The sequence below is a fragment of the Lepidochelys kempii genome, chromosome 4 (assembly GCF_965140285.1).
Source record: "Lepidochelys kempii isolate rLepKem1 chromosome 4, rLepKem1.hap1, whole genome shotgun sequence".
NCBI lineage: Eukaryota > Metazoa > Chordata > Testudines > Cheloniidae > Lepidochelys > Lepidochelys kempii.
The window spans coordinates 18,713,010-18,727,541 of record NC_136383.1 but is presented as its reverse complement, the minus strand read 5'-3'; the positions used below and the strand labels follow the sequence as shown (position 1 = coordinate 18,727,541).

At 42.4% G+C, this 14,532-nt stretch overlaps 1 protein-coding gene across 12 annotated transcripts in view; it reads right to left on the bottom strand.

Annotated features, from left to right (window-relative positions):
- The window catches only part of PTPN13 (protein tyrosine phosphatase non-receptor type 13), a 186,549-nt gene that overhangs the window by 150,121 nt on the left and 21,896 nt on the right, over positions 1-14,532 (bottom strand). The window contains exon 1 of one of the 12 annotated variants that reach the window (XM_073340598.2): positions 13,586-13,603. The exons of the other annotated variants lie outside the window; for them this stretch is intronic. The gene's annotated coding sequence lies outside the window, so the exon portion shown is untranslated. Of the gene's footprint in view, positions 1-13,585; positions 13,604-14,532 lie in introns of those variants that run through there. 12 annotated transcript variants of the gene reach the window in all.

Here is a 14,532-nt window from a genome sequence, read left to right as displayed (position 1 = left end):
TATTTGTACTGACATGTATATACGGAATTAACGGCAGCGGGATCTGGAGCCTTTCACTTGAGTCACTGATTCTAATCCAACCAAGGCTGATAGTCCCTGAAATTTTTTTTTTACCACCTGATACATGTTTCCTGGGCTGTGTAAATTAGTCCCTCTACAGTTTATTTTTAGCAACCTTGTTCATGTTAGCAAAGGGCCCAGGAAGGGAGGAGAAAAAAAGGTTACCACATTTGCTTTAGGTAACCATAAAGCCTAACGCAAAATTATTTTTGCTACTATATTTTTAATTGACTAGTCAGTCTCCTCACTTGCTTTTAATTGTCGAATGTAAAGTAGCTAGCAGAGCTTATTACAGCAGCTTTTATCATTCCACTCAGAGACACATAGAGGCTATTATCTCCAGCTCACATAATCTTCAAAATAACTTTGCCTTATGGGTTTATTCCCCATAGGTCCCAAGACTGCATCTGCATTATTGTATGTGTAGGTCAGTAAGTGAAGATTTTCTCTTGAGGTTCTCATTTCTTCTCCTACCTATGTTTCCCCATTTCTTCTTCTGCATCCTGAATTTGAAATAAAAGTCTGAGATACCCGCTGAGAATGGCGAAGCGAGAACATTTTAAAATGGCACATGCCTGATTCAGTGCACACTCTGTACATCTTTGTTTTGTTTGAACACTTTATACCAGTCATAAGGGCAGGAACCATTTTCATAAATCTCACTGTTGAAGCCAATTATAGACAATTTTGTCAAGTAGTTCTCAAATATATATATTAGAGACTACAACTTTAAAAGTGGAATTGAACAGTCACTTCAGAAAGTGAAACTACTACTTAGTCCATGTATTATATGAGTCCATGTATGATATGTCCTCCTGTTTTGAATTTTGACCTTAATATATTGTTCACGGAATTTTGTCATCAATTTGCACTGCCAAAAAATGTGTGCAACAGATGTTCCAATGGTGCTAAAATTTGTGTAAATCTTGTATTTGGGAATGATGTTAGAGTTTCTGGATCATCATTTCATCTCAGCCATAGAACTACTCTGGATTTAAATATTCTTTTCCATTTGATGTCATTAAAAAAAAGAAAAGAAGTACTAATAAAGAGATTCTCTGTGTTTTAGGTCTGTCCTAAATGACCCACAGATTGACAAAACAAAAAAACCCTCAATTCATTTATATAAAAGCCCGAATTCCAAACTTTTCTTCTGTACCATATTCTGCATTACACTTAGAATAAGAGAACAAACTGCATGTGTACCAACAAAAATTGGTTGACACTACTATCCACAGCAAAGCTGTTCTTCTCTTAGCCACAGGTTAACTTCATAGACCTCTCCCCACTTCTTTCTCTTTTTAGATTAAAGACCCGCAAGAAGCAACACAGCAAGGGAAAGCTTATTATAACAGTGGGGTAAAAAATTGGGTGCCTATAAATTAAGTTCCTACATTTATATTTAGGTACCTAAATACACATTTGGCCCAATTTTCAGATGAGCTGATCATCTTCAAACCCCGTTGAAGGCAATGGGAGCTTCAGGCAGTGCTTAATTTGTGCCAGGCTGGCACCTCTGGTCTTGGCAGTTCATAGCCCTGGCACCTCAAGGCTTCCCATGTCAGTTATGAATGTAAAAAAATGGCTTGAGCTACAGCATCTAATTGCTTGAGCCCTGGCACCTCTTTAATTGCAAATTAAGCACTGACTGCAGGTGCTCAGCACCTTTGAAATTCCCCCCATTAATATTGTGGGGCCTAATATTTTGGAGCTAATCTCGTGGCCTATAATTGCAGAACATTCTGCATTTGTGTTGACCAACTCCCCTCCCGCATCATCTTCAAGGAATGGAATGTGTCAGTATGTTTGAGTTTGTCCCCCTCTCAATGTAGTTTCTGACAATATGGCAAAGTGAGGAACCTGGGAAAAAGTTACTGTGGATGTGGCACAGTATCCTGTGAAGATACGAGATATGAGATACGAGTATGCCTAGATGTGTGCACAAGAGATTACATGCCTAATTTACATACACTGATTGCACAAACAAATCAGGAATTTTGTTGTTCAAATACCCAATTCACACATACAATCATGGTAAATACATGTGCTAAGTCCAAACACATTCACATTTTTAATAATTAGCCCATTTTTTTCAGGAAAATGCATAATAGGTGGCTCAACTTTTCCTTTACCCTCTTTAGGGATGAAGTGGAAGAACTTGTACAAAATCCAGTACTTTCACTCTATTCGGGAATGGGAGAAAAAAAAAGTTTCTCTCCCTCCATCTGTCATAACCCTTAAGAGTTATAGGCTCCAAGATGACATTGCAGCTTTTCCTCTCTATTAACAACTCCCATGGATTTCAGTAATTCAGAGTTTTGATGACCAACCAACAATCTTCTCTGGTACCTTTTGCTCTTATTAATTACCTGTGTAAGTAAGATTATTATTTATTTTAATGCATACTGTTCCCTTACTGGTGGCCACTGCAACGATCATTGGTAATTCAATCAGTTTTTAAAGTGTGGGAGTAAAAAGAAAGCCTTTCCTTGTATATTTGTCCAGCAAAGTTCAATATTTGTTTCTCATTTCCCCCCTTGTAGGCAGATGCAGAGTTTAACAAACACTACGAACAAGGTACATCCATCTTCCTTGGATAATCTTTGAGGGATATGAGGAAGGTTTCTTTGAAATCAAACACCTCTTCCTCTGAGTGAGAGCTCAGTGGAACAGGACTGATAGTGGGTAATCTAAGCTTCTGTTTGAATGTAGAATGGGGGGCTTCTGCAATTTTTTTTTTAAATGGGATGAAGACTGGCAAAGTGCACATCCAGGGTGTATAAACACTGCTGGTATACTCAGCGGAGCCATGCAGTGATACTCTTTGAAAGACATTCACTGCAAGCCTCAGACATTTTCTTGCAAGCCTTCATCTCCAACATCTGGAGTTTTAGAGAGCAGAATGTGCCATGCTTGGAGTTGAGGCTTGCATTTCCAAGATACTCTTTCTTTATGTTGCTCTAGAAGCATGAGCTTTCTCTTCTGGTTGATGGGGGAGCGAGGTCAGCCTTTGGCACAGAACTTACCCCACAATGGAAGGTTGGCAAGTACTGCTGCCAGCAATACACTCCTTCCCTTTTCTCTTCCATACACTCTCACCAGAACAAGATAAACTTGTTTATTTGGTGCTTCATGTGGAGCAAAACTAGCAAATCCACTCCAAGCTGTGTACCATTCTCATGTGAGTCATGTCTTTTAGGAGACGACTGCACAACGTTCTTTCACACATCAAGTGTCAAAGATGCTCAGCGAAGATGACATTTCACATCTAGCACACCAACGCTATTCAGAACGCTACATAATTATGACTACAAAGTAAACTTAATCCTTGTAAATGTGAATAACAGTATGACTTGTAGCCATCTCGAGTTTAATCTTCAGCGTAAGAATCTTGGGCAACTCCCTTATTTTGGTGGTGATTGACTCCATAGAGGTGGAGTCAGCTACGAAGAGGCATGTCTCCCTAGGTGTGTTTTTCATAAGCAACTTTTTTTTTAATTGCTGAGAAGGAACAGAGTGCCTCTGACTAATGGAAATCCAGTAAATGAAAGTGACTAACAGAACTGGGAAGACCGGTTAGTAATGGTAACCCTTTTTAAATAGGCAGATGAGCCAATTATATCATCTCATTAAATAGCTTCTACAAAAAAAACAAACAATCACTATTCTAATGCTGCATGAAATAATTACAGGCTAGAATAATATGCACTACGCAACAAGTAACCTGTTGATGCAGTAATAATCATGTACTATGCAACTTTCCACAACATAGAGTATAATCTTTGTAGAGAAAATGGGTGTCACTCTATCCCTAGGAATCCCTCTTAATGGTTAGGTGTGGACACTATTGTAATGCTTCTGTCCATGAAGCTACAGAGACTGCAATGATCCTAGACAGCAGGGTTGGATGAAAACTGATCATCATTTTTGACCAAAAAATAAAAATAAAAAATTGGATCGGATTTTTTTTTATTTAAATCACTCACTTAAACCAGTCTATCTTCCTAGACTGGCCCATGGAGTTGGGAAGTGGCACTGTCTGTACTAGGATAGGGACAGATCCCTGCTGAAAGACAACCTTGGGGCGGCAGCCCATTATGTGCACCTTGCTCCTTCCATTTTAACTAGGAAAAAGAACCGGCCATATAATTTGTACATGTTTCTGCTTGTTTCACAGATGAAGGAGAACTGACAGGTATTGTTAATTAACAGAACCAGCTTGAAAGTGACACACAGAAAATATTTAAACATCACTAATGACCTGATGGCATCCCTGTGAAGCAGTGGTTACTATTATCTTCCAATCAGTCTATGGTATTTATTAGGTGCCTATGACTAAAATAACAGTGATTGGTACACTAGAATAAGTAGGCAGAAGTACAATGGATCACTAAGTTCAGTGTCCCAGCACAGATCCTCTGAACAAGCAAGTTCCAAATTAAGTGGAGAGTACCGAATACCAGTTTCATCCACAGACTTATCCATTCACTCAAAATGTATTAAAGTAGACTAAGGGCTTGTCTACACAGGAAAATTTTACTAGTTACCCAGTATAATTATACTAGGTTAGTTAAACCGATATAACTCCCCACATGGACAAATTTATTCTAGAATAAGAGTGGCTTTTTTCAGTTTTGCTTAAATTCCTTTCAAACACACATAAATTAAACTGAAAAAGCCACTCTTATTCTGGAATAAGAATGTCCACACAGGGCATTATACCAGTGTAATTATATCAGTTTAAATTCACATCTTAGGTTATACTGGTATAACTTTCCAGTGCAGACAAGCCATATTACTCTATAGCGGTTCATAATCTATTAGGGACTAATGATGTCATCCTTAGGGCTAGTCTGCACTAGACGTGCTACACTGGCACAGTTGCATTGATGCAACTGAGCCCCTGTACCACGTCTGGTGAAGATACTCTATGCCAACAGGAGAGAGCTCTCCTATCAGCATAATTTCTCCACCTCTCTGAGAGGCAGAAGCAATGTCAGCAGGAGAGCATCTCCTGCTGACATAGTGCCAGTGTGGACAGTGGTCAGGTTGCTGTAACTTGTTCTGTTTCTTTGGCGAGAAGCTGGAAATAGAAGTTTTCAGAGGGACATGATATTTGGTGTGCGAAGGGAAAAAATAATTCGGTACAACATTATATGTGGTCATGGATGGGACCCATATGTCTTTAGTGATATGCCATCATTTCTCACGGAAGAGCGCTATAGCTTCTAGTAAGGAGGGTGAAACGTTATCTTTTGATTCCAGTTCCTTTGCTCTACTACAGAAAGGAGTGAGTTTCTGTCCTGGGGAAAGGGCATAAACTTGGATTTCAGTTACTTGAACTTTTTGAGCAAAGGTATAAAAAAGAAAATTTTCTTCTTTTAGGACCAAAGAGGGAGTTTTAAAAGTTCAGGATGCTCAATACCATGTTTCCTCAAACAAAGGGAAAAAACATGCACTCTAAATCTAAGACTTATTTTACATTAGGGACAGCAACAAAAAGAACAAAAAATAAAGCTTCTTTCAAAATCCTCAATGTGTATTTCTCTTCTTTACGTATTGTTCCTCCTCTGAAAATAAGATGACTGTACTCTCTAAATGCAGGCTGAGTTCTTAGAAATGTAAAGGATAGATACACAGCAAAGACCAAATTCATAGTTACTTATATCACACGTCAAATAAGTTTCAGAAATAAATGGTATTTTACACCCACACCCCACTGTACTTTAAAATCTGTATCAAGTATTTCGCTGAAGAAATCCGACATTCAGATGCAAAGGGTTACAGCCTTCTTATGGAGAGTAACTCTGCTTTCCAAAAGGGATTACCTTCAGAGAACTGAGCTCCATTCCTGAGCAGGGCTGCCAGCACTCCATTCTCTAAATGACACAGACAGAAACTTGCACACCTCTGGCGAAAGTTAGGTACACAGGCAAGGATCTGACTCCATTTACCAATTTATGTAATAACGGACCTAGTTACACGAAGTAAAGAGCACAGACACTTGACAAGCTACTGGTTCATAATTTCTTACTCCCACTCTGTTCCATTAATCACGTCAAAGGAATCCATAGGAGAGAGACATTCTAAAGGAAATGAGAAGCACCGACTGGTAAGACTTCAATTCTAGCTCTCTAAAATTCTACCCGTCAGGAAGGAGTGTAGTGCCTTTCATATAGGAACTCATTTTTATTGAATTCATTTTGCAGCATAGGACATAGTCTTGAAAGACAGGAGGGGTTTTAATGGGCCAGAACTGTAGGTCTATTTTCGGAGCTGTCAGCCATGAGTTTTAGTTCTCAATAGGGAGCCTAGAAAGCTTATTAAGGTTTTTGACCAAAGACAGCTTTACAGCAGGAGTCTGCAAGCATTTTAAATAGATTCGGTACCACCAGATAAACTAGGGCTGTGGAATCAGTTTTTCCTTTGTCCAGAAACTAACCTCCCTCTCCTCTGCATGGCACTGCAAGTATAGGGTCCTGGCACTGGTACCTAGTTTAACGAGGTAGAACCAGTTTATTGTTTAGTGTTTAGAAATGTACAGTATAATTGCCTTCCTAAGACTCTTCCAAGGAAACTCCTAGATATGTGAATAACTCTAGATTGCCCAAAGAGGAATCTGACCCTAAATGACTAACACTTCTTGAAAGCAAATCAGATTGGTAAGTGAATGGTGAGGATTTTTACTCTGAGCCAGAGCAATTTCTTAGAGGGTTGAAGGTGTGGGAATAGGTGGGACAGAAGAAGAGACCATCAGGAGTTCTCCTAGGAATGTTATCCTTGAATAGGAACATGCTGTACTTTCCCAAGAGACATGGAATTTGATCCTACCACATACTTAACATGAGAAAAAGGTGCCAAATAAGCTACACAATCAGGTCACAGTATTAGGTCTATCAGGCACATGATTCAGTCACAAACAACTGAACCTCACTCACGTCTAAAAAAATTTACTTTGAACACTGCCAGGAACTTTTATCTTCTTTCCTAACATAAATTGGACTGTCGTTGCCACCAGTTAGGCTGGTACACAGGAAGCAAAAGGCCTTTTGCTGATTCAGGGATAGACTGTATGACCTTCACTCACATTTAATAACACTTATTCACAAGGGAAGTCCCACAGAAGCCATTTCAAGGGAAAACAACACGGTGCGGAGGATGTCTGTTCTTTGACTCAGTTCACAGACATTACGGTTCATTCTTGTTGTAATGACAAATTAAGCACATGACAAGATTAGCTTGGCCCATGACAACTAGTTATAGTCCATACTGTCCACCTAAAGAGCTCTTCCTTCAAGGCTTGATTCTGCACACTCTACCTTTGTACAAGAGGATATAAAACTCATACATGCAGAATGGAATATTATGTACAGGGCAGAAGTGGGCTACTCTGTACAAAGAGAGTAGAAGTGGTAAAGATGCAAGTATTCTTGCATGCTTACCCCCGAATGTAGAAAGTTGCAGAAGGGGACAGACTAAGAAGATCTAACTAAGAAAGCAGGGTGAGGTGCAGTGGAAGTTGTTTTAGAACCATAAAGTGGATTTTGAATTCATTTGAGATGGGTAAAGTGACTGGGTCTCACTAGCTGGAGAAATGAAAAAAAATTCATACTCTCTGAAGTTTGTAAAGTAAATATTTAGAAAAAAATATCATGACAAGAATTGATATAGGAATAAGTAAGGATTTCAGCAAAGTTGCAAATGTTGAAGTAACTGGCTAACTACAAAAAGAAAAGGAGTACTTGTGGCACCTTAGTCTCTTAACACGGCTGTTACTCTGAAACCTGGCTAACTACACTTTTTCACAAGTTGAAGCGCAAAGCATGGTCAATTATTTTCACATCACTCACTTCAATTCTTCTGGGCTTTTCATCTTATATACAATTATAAATGGGAAGGTTTCTAGGTTCTTATACATTTGAAAAAAGAAAAAAAATAAATTTTACAACCACCTTGGACGCATAATCTTTAAGCAGGAACAGTTCCATTTCTTTCTACATTACTGTAAACAACCACCTTCTTCCCAAGTCATATTGCTTTATAAACACAAGTTCGACTAAATGGGAACTCTTGTTTTAAAATTTCAGCCTGTTTTTAGCCACTCTACAACTCTGATATTTATATCATTCTTCCTTCAGTAGGAAATGTCTCATTACCACCACTAACACAAGGGTAAATACACACCCTCAAAACACAGCTATTGTGTTCACTGAAGCTATACATAATAACTGGAATTTCATGCCCCTTTAAGATAGCAATCAAATTATTAAGAAATAGTCTAAGTTTTGCAATAGGTCGCATTTTGTACTTCAGCTTAATTTTACATCCAATTTGCTGCAAGGGAAACATCTCTAGGCCCTGGTCTGCACTAGGAGTTGAGGTCGAATTTAGTTGCGTTAAATCAATTTAACTTTGCACCCATCCACATGACGAAGCCCTTTTTTTCGACTTAAAGGGCTCTTAAAATCGATTTTCTTACTCCACCCCCGACAAGGGGATTAGCGCTGAAATCGGCCTTGCTGGGTCGAATTTGGGGTACTGTGGACGCAATTAGATGGTATTGGCCCCCAGGAGCTATCCCAGAGTGCTCCATTGTGACCGCTCTGGACAGCGCTCTCAACTCAGATGCACTGGCCAGGTAGACAGGAAAAGGCCTGCAAACTTTTGAATTTCCATTTCCTGTTTGGCCAGCATGGCAAGCTGCAGGTGACCATGCAGAGCTCATCAGCAGAGGTGACCATGATGGAGTCCCAGAATCGCAAAAGAGCTCCAGCATGGACCGAACGGGAGGTACGGGATCTGATTGCTGTAGGGAAGAGGAATCTTTGCTATCAGAACTACGTTCCAATTTTCGAAATGCCAAAACATTTGTCAAAATCTCCCAAGGCATGAAGGACAGAGGCCATAACAGGGACCCAAAGCAGTGCCGCGTGAGGAGCTGAGGCAAGCCTACCAGAAAACCAGAGAGGCGAACGGCCGCTCTGGGTCAGAGCCCAAAACATGCCGCTTCTATGATGAGCTGCATGCCATTTTAGGGGGGTTCAGCCACCACTACCCCAGCCGTGTTGTTTGACTTCTTCAAGGGAGATGGAGGCAACATGGAAGCAGGTTTTGGGGATGAGGAAGAGGATGATGATGAGGTTGTAGATAGCTCACAGCAAGCAAGTGGAGAAACTGGTTTTCCCAACAGCCAGGAACTATTTCTCACCCTGGACCTGAAACCAGTACCCCCGAACCCACCCAAGGCTGCATCCCGGACCTACCCAAGGCTGCCTCCCGGACCCAACAGGCAGAGAAGGGACCTCTGGTGAGTGTACCTTTTAAAATACTATACATAGTTTAAAAACAAGCATGTTTAACGATTAATTTGCCCTGGCATTCATGGCTCTCCTAGATATACTCCCAAAGCCTTTGCAAAAGGTTTCTGGGGAGGGCAGCCTTATTCCATCCACCATGGCAGGACACTTTACCACTCCAGGCCAGTAGCACTTACTCAGGAATCATTGTAGAACAAAGCAGTGCAGTGTATGTTTGCTGGCGTTCAAACAACATCTGTTCTTTATCTCTCTGTGTTATCCTCAGGAGAGAGATATCATTCATGGTCACCTGGTTGAAATAGGGTGCTTTTCTTAAGGGGACATTCAGAGGTGCCCGTTCCTGCTGGGCTGTTTGCCTGTGGCTGAACAGAAATGTTCCCCGCTGTTAGCCACGGGGAGGGTGGAGGGGCTAGCCACGCGCTGTGGGGAGGCAAAATGCGACCTTGGAACGAAAGCACATGTGTTATGTATGTAATGTTAACAGCAAGGTTTACCGTGAAAGAGTGTACCCATTGTTCTAGAAAATGTGTCTTTTTAAATACCACTGTCCCTTTTTTTTTTCCTCGACCAGCTGCATATGTTTCAACTATTACAGGATCTTCTCCTTCCCAGAGGCTAGCGAAGATCAGAAGGCGAAAAAAATGCACTCGCGAAGAAATGTTCTCTGAGCTCATGCTGTCCTCCCACACTGACAGAGCATAGACAAATGCATGCAGGAAAGCACAAAATGACCGGGAGGAAAGGTGGCGGGCTGAAGAGAGTAAGTGGCAGGCTGAAGAAAGGGCTGAAGCTGAAAGGTGGCGGCAGCATGATGAGAGAAGGCAGGATTCAATGCTGAGGCTGCTGGAGGATCAAACTAATATGCTCCAGCGTATGGTTGAGCTGCAGGAAAGGCAGCAGGAGCACAGACCGCCTCTACAGCCCTTGTGTAACCAACCTCCCTCCTCCTCGAGTTCCATAGCCTCCTCACCCATATGCCCAAGAACGCGGTGGGGGGGCCTCCGGCCACTCCACCCCAGAGGATTGCCCAAGCAACAGAAGGCTGGCATTCAATAAGTTTTAAAGTTTAAACTTTTAAAGTGCTGTGTGGCCTTGTCCTTCCCTCCTCCACCACCCCTCCTGGGCTACCTTGGTAGTTATCCCCCTATTTGTGTGATGAATTAATAAAGAATGCATGAATATGAAGCAACAATTACTTTATTGCCTCTGAAAGCAGTGATCGAAGGGAGGAGGAGAGGGTGGTTAGCTTACAGGGAAGTAGAGTGAACCAAGGGGTGGGGGGTTTTATCAAGGAGAAACAAACAGAACTTTCACACCGTAGCCCGGCCAGTCATGAAACTGGTTTTCGAAGCTTCTCTGATGCGCACCACGCCCCCCTGTGCTCTTCTAACCACCCTGGTGTCTGGCTGTGCGTAACCAGCAGCCAGGCGATTTGCATCAACCTCCCACCCCGCCATAAACGTCTCCCCCTTACTAGCACAGATATTGTGGAGCGCACAGCAAGCAGTAATAACAGTGGGAATATTGGTTTCGCTGAGGTCTAACCGAGTCAGTAAACTGCGCCAGCGCGCTTTTAAACGTCCAAATGCACATTCTACCACCATTCTGCACTTGCTCAGCCTGTAGTTGAACAGCTCCTGACTACTGTCCAGGCTGCCTGTGTACGGCTTCATGAGCCATGGCATTAAGGGGTAGGCTAGGTCCCCAAGGATAACTATAGGCATTTCAACATCCCCAATGGTTATTTTCTGGTCTGGGAATAAAGCCCCTTCCTGCAGCTTTTGAAACAGACCAGAGTTCCTGAAGATGCGAGCATCATGTACGTATCCCGGCTATCCCACATTGATGTTGGGGAAACGTCCCTTGTGATCCACCAGTGTTTGCAGCACTACTGAAAAGCACCCCTTGCGGTTTATGTACTCGCCGGCTTGGTGCTCCGGCGCCAAGACAGGAATATGGGTTCCATCTATGGCCCCACCACAGTTAAGGAATCCCACTGCAGCAAAGCCATCCACCGTGACCTGCACATTTCCCAGAGTCACTACCCTTGATATCAGCAGATCTTTGACTGCGTTGGCTACTTGCATCACAGCAGCCCCAACAGTAGATTTGCCCACTCCAAATTGATTCCCGACTGACCGGTAGCTGTCTGGCTTTGCAAGCTTCCACAGGGCTATTGCCACTTGTTTCTCAACCATGAGGGCTGCTCTCATGTTGGTATTCTTGCGCCTCAGGGCAGGGGAAAGCAAGTCACAAAGTTCCATGAAAGTGCCCTTACACATGCAAAAGTTTTGCAGCCACTGGGAATCATCCCAGACCTGCAACACTATGCGGTCCCACCAGTCTGTGTTTGTTTCCCGGGCCCAGAATCGGCGTTCCACCGCATGAGCCTGCCCCATTAGCACCATGATGCCCACATTGCCAGGGCCCGTGCTTTGAGAGAAGACTGTGTCCATGTCCTCATCACTCTCGTCAGTGCGCTGACGTCACCTACTTGCCCAGTTTCACTTTGCCAGGTTCGCTGCTGCATTTACTGCTGGATAATGCGTGTGGTATTTAATGTGCTCCTAATTGCCACAGTGATCTGAGCGGGCTCCATGCTTGCCGTGGTATGGCGTCTGCACAGAAAAAAGACGCGGAACGATTGTCTGCCATTGCCCTGACGGAGGGAGGGGCGACTGATGACATGGCTTACAGGGTTGGCTTACAGGGAATTAAAATCAACAAAGGCGGTGGCTTTGCGAGAAACTGAATGGCCCCCTCAAGGATAGAGCTCAAAACCTCAAGGATAGAACTCAAAACTGGGTTTAGCAGGCTGTTGATTTCACAGAGGGAGGGGTGGAGGAGAAAATGAATACAAAACAAACCTGGTCTATTTCTTGTTTTGAGCCACTTCATCTATCTTTATGCATCTTGCTGGCAGCAGACTGTGCATTACGACCACTAGCCATCGTCTTCTCCTGGGTGTTCGGCAGAAGACGGTGCAGTATGACTACTGGCCATCATCTTCTGCTAGCTGCAGATTAAACGACAGTGTACTGCCAGTAGGACTCAATCGCCACGAGACGAAACAAGGGAAACGCCTGGCTGAGTCACTCCCATGTTTGCCCAGGCGCCCGGTTAAAAGAGCACCCAGGACTACGTCGCCAACGGCTACCAGTCATACTGCACTGTCTGCTGCCAAAAGGCAATAAACTGCTGCTGCGTAGCAATGCAGTACCACGTCTGCCAGCACCCAGGAGACATACGGTGACGGTTAGCTGAGTGGGCTCCATGCTTGCCATGGTATGGCGTCTGCACAAGTAACTCAAGAAACAAGGCGCAAAATGATTGTCTGCCCTTGCTTTCATGGAGGGAGGGAGGGAGGGAAGGAGGGAACGGGGGCCTGACGATATGTACCCAGAACCACCCGTGACAATGTTTTAGCCCCATCAGGCACTGGGATTTCTACCCAGAATTCAAATGGGCGGCGGAGACTGCGGGAACTGTGGGATAGCTACCCACAGTGCAACGCTCCGGAAGTCGACGGTTGCCTCGGTACTGTGGACACACTTCGCCGACTACATGCACTTAGAGCATTTGTGTGGGGACACACACGATCGACTGTATAAAAACGCTTTCTACGAAACTGACTTCTATAAATTTGACCTAATTTCGTAGTGTAGACATACCCTATGTAAGCATGGAAAAGAACAGTTTTTCTACAACAGAAATTAGCTAGTGTCAGAGAAGAAAGCTTGTAGCACGTTAGAGACTAACAAATTTAAATGTCAGCCTTAAAGTGCATTTTTGAAATAGTGTCAACTGATACTCAAAAGGTCCGAATCTCAACAAATAAATTTACTCTACCGTCATGAAAAAATAAACTAGATGAAGTCAAAAGGTAATTCCAGATATAAATGGCAACATTTACATGCATAATGAGTCACAGGAGAGATACACAGATTAAATATCATACACATTTATAAGGGGGATACAAACTTTCATGCTTCAAGGCACACTCCAACCACTAATTGCCTGGGATGAGGAAGTAATTCTTGATGGGCAAATTACTCCACAACTGTTCACTATAGGGTTTCCTGCAATTCTGTCTGAAACATCTGGCACTAGCCACAGTTGGAGTCAGGGTTCTGGACTGATGTAGTTCAGCATTTACCTAAATAGCTAATATTTGTACTACAGTAGAGCATAAAAGCCACACTCAGTACCTCATTTGCCATGGTCTGGCAACTGCTGGTCAACTGTAGACTTTTCCAGTGGCAACTACTATGGGCTTTTGGCATGCAACAGTACACAGCAGATGTTTTTTTCCACCTCACTGACAAAGAATCCACATCCAGACTTATGAAGTGCTCACCCACCTTTGTAAAGTGCTTTCAGATCTGTGGATGTAAAGCACTGTAAGTGTTAAGCAGCACTAGTATTAAGAACAGCACATTAAATATGACACTACCATTATCGTATCTATGGCATTTTTCTGGCCAACTGCACGGTCATTATCCAAATCACAATTTGTATCATATCTCTGGGATACCTGAAGAACAAGGCACTTTATGGGAAGTTCTTTTTTAGTTGTAAATAATTTTTTAAACCCTCTTTCCTTGTGGAGATCAAAAGCTTACAGAGAGACTTAAATTGTCTAGCTTACATCTTGCAATTAGGAGGTTTTAGCTCTAGATTAATCAGAAGACAAAGCTACTCAAAGACTTGGAAAGACTATAGGAAATCATGATCTTGCACTAAAACATTAGTTGATACAGCACATATGGCTCCGTACGAAATTTACACAAGTGAGTAAGAACAGGGAATTATTCATCATGTCATCATTCACTGCACTTCAGGGAACTATGCAATTATGACTTAGCAAAATTTGGTGCCCTATTTATAATGTAACAGTTGCTACATTAGATACGTTGCTCCTTCAAATGTGTTTTTTTTTTGGGGGGGGGGGGTTACATAGAGCTGAGCTCTGATTCATCCTAAATATAGATGCTGCCAACAATAAACACAGACACAGGATCCTTTTTGTCTTTTAACTGTACTTTCTGGCTGTGGGATTGCAAACCCTCTTCCCTTTTGATGTGATAGGATATTTAAAAAAAAAAAAAAAAACAGATCCTGGATCTACCATTTATTGCTGACACTAATTTAAATT